The 6,010-nt window shown below is 43.1% G+C and overlaps 1 long non-coding RNA gene across 1 annotated transcript; it reads right to left on the reverse strand.

The window, feature by feature from the left end:
- Positions 1–2,679: 2,679 nt before the first annotated feature.
- LOC106952491 (uncharacterized) lies at positions 2,680–4,775 on the reverse strand. The gene is made up of 2 exons (XR_001426004.1): positions 4,690–4,775; positions 2,680–3,831 (listed from the first exon to the last, which is right to left on the reverse strand). It is a non-coding gene; the product is annotated as an uncharacterized LOC106952491 (long non-coding RNA).
- Positions 4,776–6,010: the final 1,235 nt, after the last annotated feature.

Genomic DNA, 6,010 nt, shown 5'->3' on the forward strand with positions numbered 1-6,010 from the left:
ACATGGAGGATCAGACGGGGACGGAGTCTATACTGCATCCCAATCTGGCTCCTGTAACCTTTACCTTGAAGTCAAAGCTCCATTTCTTCATTATGTAGTAAAATGTGGCACACTGAGACGGAATAAGAGATGGAGTCGGACTGCAGGGGTAATAATGGGGATGTAGGTGCACGGCGGCAGCAGCAGGGGGTGAAGGGGTATAGAGAGAACTGTTGCTCAGGGGAGAAAAAAAACAAAAACTACTGAAACAACAAACAAACAGTCGTCTGTTTTATCTCCCCGCCTTTTTCTTCCAGATCTCGTCCTCCGCTCGCGTCTAGTGATCTCTGAACTCCACGCCAACTCCCCTGCCGCCTTGTTTACACTCTGCCGCCGAGGCCGTGCGCTCGGCGCGTTGATCATTAACATCATTATGTGTCTGTGATGCGGCGTGCCGAGTCACAAATCAGCTTCCATCCATTTCTGCCAGTCTAATGATGAGACTATGTTTGCAGCGTCTCCTTTCTGCTCCCGACGCCTCGACTCCCGTTGCTATTAGGAGCGCCGGCGGACGGCACACCTGTTGTCGAGGCTCGGGATTCACCGGAGCGTGTACGCAACAGGGCCGTGGAGAGGCGTTCGGCAATCAATAAGATTTTGAATAAGTCAAACGGGGGGGGGAGAGAGAGATGGAGATGTTCAGGAGGGAAAAGGAAGAGTCAAAGCGATGGCGGAGAGGGAGAAATGGAAGAGGATAGGAGAAAGTGGTGGCACAGCTGAGGTTGACACTAATGAGGAGCCTTTGTGATGGGTCCTGACAGAGGAGAAGAAAGCAGAATCCCCCCGACACCGATGCGCCGCAACACTCCTCTGCTTAATTGGGAGAGCCAGAGCCCACAACGAGGGTGTCTGTGCGTCAAAGGGAGCGCGCGTATCTGTTTTAGGAGGGAATAAGTGAATGTAAGACAAAGTAGAATCATATATGCTCACTTAATTAGGCCTACACATCGTGTGTTGATGTATAAATGTAAGTAATTGAGCTCGTGTAGGTATTTGCAGTTCACTTCGTGTTCTCGGTAAGATCTTCGCACGTTTTTTTGGTCCAGAATTTCACGCTTTTAGCCGACGCTGGCGCAGACGTGAATCTCGGAGCATTAAATGCACACTGATGGCTTTGAGGTTCACACGTCGGATATCTGCCGTCTTCTCACATTCTTTAAAAGTGTCAGGAAACCAGTGTTGTAAGCCCATCCTTTCGCCTCGCATTACCCACGAATGTGCTACACGCGTTACGGTGCTCACACATTGTCTCCGGCGGCAGCTTATGAGCACTGGGGGTGGGGGTGGGGGGGTGACACTCGTGCGCGTGCAATTCACTTCAAACGTGGACATGAGAGGGGACGCGCTCCCATTGCTGTTTCCATCTTTGACTCTGAATCAATCATTTTTAATTTATCAGAGGGGATTTGTGTCATGAAGGCTGATGCCAACTCCAATAAGAGGGAAAAAAAACCCAACAACACAACAACAGTGGAGAAAAAGCCAGAGCAAATCCCTGCTCTGATGCGATTATACACACAACCAAATCAGAGCTGACTTGAATAGACACAGAACACAAAATCATATTAAGGGAATTTCGATGTGCGAGGCATTACATTGCTCTCAATCTCTGCTTTTTCCACTTGTTCTTCCCTCTTTGACTTTCTTACTCCGTTTCTTACTGACTTTTCAATGCTAGTGACCTGAAAAATCCCCTGCCAGTGACTTTTACGCTGAGCTGATCTTCTGTTCTCTGCAACTAGCAATGGTGCTGCATACATCCTACTGGGACAAACTCTCTTAGCTGTACAAAGCCTCACATAGGTGCTTCTTACGCTGTGGCACTTGTTCTTGTTACGTCACGTTAAAATCATAAATTTAGATTTATTTTATTTGAATCCAGTCTGTAACCCAAAACAAATTAGTGCATAGTTGTGGAGGGGAAGAAAATTCTTTAGCTTCAGTAAGTGGCTGGATATGGATTCCGAACCAGGTCCTTTAGGCCTGTGTCTCTAAAAGTATTTCTCATCTACAGACTTTTTGCTCTTCTTTGCAAATGGATAGAGAGCAACTAACAATTTTCAAGTTTTCTTCTATTACTTTGAGTTCCTAGAAACCATTTTTTCTTGGGATCTGAGATTGCTTTCAGACATAGACTCTGTTTGGAAGAAGACCTAGCAGAAGTACAACCTACCAAAGCACCGGCTGGTCATTTTCTACACCTTAATTATTCAGCCTGCCCTGTGCATGTCCGCCACTGTGTGGCTTGGTTCATCCAGAAAACAGGACAGGACCAGACCGCAACAAACAAGGTCTGGTCCAAAGAGATGATCATTAGGGCTGATCTTCGCCCCCACACATGCTGGACACAAACCGTTTAAAGATCTGCTTTCTTTCAGGTCACATCAAACCTTTATTTTCTTTCTATATGAAATGGCTGCAAACACGTGCGCATATTGTTCCTTCATCCTTATTTTGTCCCGTCTAAACATTATATTTATACTTGAGTCTGTATGCTACAATTATAGTCAAAAAAAGATCATTTTGAGTATAATTAGAAAACCATTCCCACAGTGGGATGCTGCTGCCATCATATTTTTAATGGTAATGATGTCTTCAGGATGATGCCCACTGTCAGCTTTTCTCCTCACATTGCTTCTCTGTAGCGTCGTTTTTGGCTGCTTGTCATTTCAGGTGGACAGCCATAATTTGTGCCATGGTCATTTCATTTTCAGACAGTAGATTAGATTGTGCATTTTGTTTGGAGTCAGCAGAATAAAGGGGTTTACTTTGTTGTGTGGACAAGTCCAAGCAGTGCTCAGTAGCAACAGACTACAGCCAGATGTCCCAATTTTCAACAATAGTTAAAATGTATAGGAAGGAAGTATTTTAAATATAATCGAAACGTGTCCACAGCAAAAGCTCTCACATGGTAATGTTTCCTTTTAATGACTAAATAGCTTTACGGGAAGCGGGTAAAAAATAAATAAATAAATAAATAAATAAATAAATAAATAAAACGCTTTGCAATAAGTAATAGAGGTGAGTCAGGGAGAGAGAAGTATAGAGAAAGGGAGGATGGGCAGAATACAATATATATAGAGAGAGAAGAAGCTGAAGAGATAGAGTAGGGTTGTTATGTCAGAGGCAGTCGAGCTGCTCTCATCTTGCTATTATCTCAAGCACCCTCACATTACCATAATAATGGCTTTTAACCAAATGTAGCACTCTCCAAAGCAACACAGGCAGAAACTGTTTTAACCAAATGTAAAAGTCTCATTGGCGGTCTGAATCGGAGGGGCTTAACGTTAACATCACCACAGACTGACGAGTGCCTCTGTGGGAAGAGTGTGTGGGTTTGAGTGGGAGTTTCAAGCTGGATATAGTCTTGATCCTACTACATACAGTATACCGTAAAATTTAAAAAAAACATTTTGTGCGCCATAAATGTTCATATGCATACATTTATCACTTCTGCAGCAGCAAGTATGTGACAGCACAGCTTTAATGCTAATGATTCTGTGTGCAGGAGTGTTTGCTCGAGCGTCCAAAATAAAACGTGCGTGGGTCTAATTGTGCATGCATGCATGTCGACGTGTCGTGCATAAGTGTGAGTGTGTGTGAGATCGTGAGTCAGAGTTGAGCTCCAGGTCTGGCCAGGTACTCTGCATGTGTTTCCCCGGTCCAGATGGCCTCTCGGCAGGCCTGGGCAGGGGCGCAGGGTTTCCTCCTGCCCTCCCACCCAGCCGCTGCAGAAGGTCGGCTCGACCGCGCTGCCCGCCTGCCCTACGACGCTGCTTTCCAGACCAACAGCTGAGGGGTAAAAAAGAAAAAAAAAAGAAAAGAGAGAACCAGACTTTAAAAAAAAAAAAACTTTTCTAAATGATACAGCAAATGACGACTGGAGATATTTTTCTCTTCCTCTGGCACATCCTCGGTTTTTCTCTCTGCTTTGATCTCCTTCCTTCTGATTCCTCCTTTTCCGGCGTCGGTTTAGGTGAAGTGTCAGAATGTGTGTGAGTGTGTGAGGTGCCAGGGAGGGTGTGGAGACCTACAGATGGCCGGGGTGGTTCCCACTCAGTGAGATCTGGGTTAGAGCCCGCTCTCAGATTAGTCGGCCTCACTTGTGAAGCACCGCCCACAGGTATCTGGGCAGACCTGGATCTGACACAGAGGTTTTGTTTCTGTTACGAAGCGACGCCGTGGTAACACATTGTTTCTGTCATCTTTCAGGAAATGGGGATGTCGCCCTCAAATCTGAGTTGTTGCGTTTATGCGGTGCTGTTAAGAAGTCTTCACCCCATTACAGATTGCTTGTTTTTGCACAGTTGTTGTTTCAAGGTTTCATTTATAGCACCATTAAATATCGAAACATTTTGAAATGATTGCATTTATTAAGGGAAAACAGCTATCCAAATCTGCTGAACTAATTGCATCCCTTGTTAAATGGTGTGTTGACTGTAATTAACCACATTATGTCAGGTCACCTTGGTTCTGTTTCACTATGCACCCAGAAGGAAGGAGTGCGGAGCGAACACCTACACACCCAGGCATGACTACTACCTGGAGAATCAAAAATCACTTAAACAGAACCTGTCTGACAGCACAAAGTGTACAAATGACCTCAAAAGCAACACGTCACCCCTGAGGATGAGGAAGGAATTCACTTACTTTGCCTTCACACCATCACCAACACAAATTGGTGATCTGGAGCTGCCTTGTTGCTTCAGCATCTGTTCAACTTTCTTCAACCATGAAATTCAGTCTGCAAAGAGTTGCAAACTCCAGTGGACCATAGTAAGAGCCAAAGTGAGGATTTAAAAAAAAAAAAAAAACATAACAGTGATGAACCTTCATTGGACAAGAAGAACAACTCAACAAACACATTCTGAAAAAAATCATCCAAGAGCTCACAAAATAATTGGAAAGTAACTTGGCAGAAATGGCGTCCATGGGACCTTTGGAAGTTGTGCGTCCTGCTGAGTCTGACATAAACAAACACAGCATTTCAGAATAAAATTCTGTGTTTGTGGTGCGATGATCTGGAGCTGCTTTGTTACATCTGGATGACTTTCTTCAACCATGAAGTTCACTTTTAAATAGAAAAAAATCCTGAAAAAAAAGTCCGACCATCGGTTTGTCATCTTAAGCTGAAACACTCTTGGGCAGCTGGACCAAGAGCGTTTGGTTAAACTTCCCAACTGACAGGAAGCGCATCAGTAAGCCTGCCTCGGACTGACTCAAAAAAATAAAAATAATAATAATAATAAAATTAGAAATGATCCAGCCAAAGCCCAGGTTTGATTTTGTTTTGAGGGTGACTTAATTCAAACATTTGTGCAGAGAAATGTAGGCCAAAAAAAATTGCTGGTATAAATGCTTTAAACACTTCCTGTCAATTACCACAAATTCTTAATGTCAGCTTTTGCCATGAGGGGTGGCATAACGAGTCATTAGACTTAGGAAGCAATTACTAATTAATCTTTTTTGATTATCTGAAGTGTTTTTTCTTTTAAAGCAAAAACATTATAATCTGAAAGGAGGTATATACCTATTCTTTGCAGTTCATGAGTTTTACGTTTTGAAAAATAAACTGAACTATTTCATGATCCTGTAATTTATTTATATGGGCCTGCAATACACCCATAAGGTCTAGGCTTTGATTTTTACTAGTGAACTGTTGTCGCGTGTCTCTCAAACTAAGCAGTTTTAAAAAAATTTTTTTTATCCATTACATCTAATTGCCAGATGAGAATGTCTCTCCCTGAATGCTAACACCCTTCCAATTTTCTGTCCAAGCTCTCAAATTTGACATTTAATTGTAATTTCTAGGGTTTTGTATTGTTACTTTGAAAAAAATAAAAATAAATAAATAATACGATGGAAACACTTAATGGGCTGGAAGACAAGGGGCCAAGCAAAGCCTCTCCCCTGGTTTGTTCTGTCTGTTCCATGAAAAGGTCAGAGATTTTACAGAAAATAGGTATAAAGT

This window comes from Poecilia latipinna, unplaced genomic scaffold (genome assembly GCF_001443285.1).
Source record: "Poecilia latipinna isolate Pla-1442-1.1 unplaced genomic scaffold, P_latipinna-1.0 Scaffold521, whole genome shotgun sequence".
In the NCBI taxonomy this organism is placed as follows: Eukaryota; Metazoa; Chordata; class Actinopteri; order Cyprinodontiformes; family Poeciliidae; genus Poecilia; species Poecilia latipinna.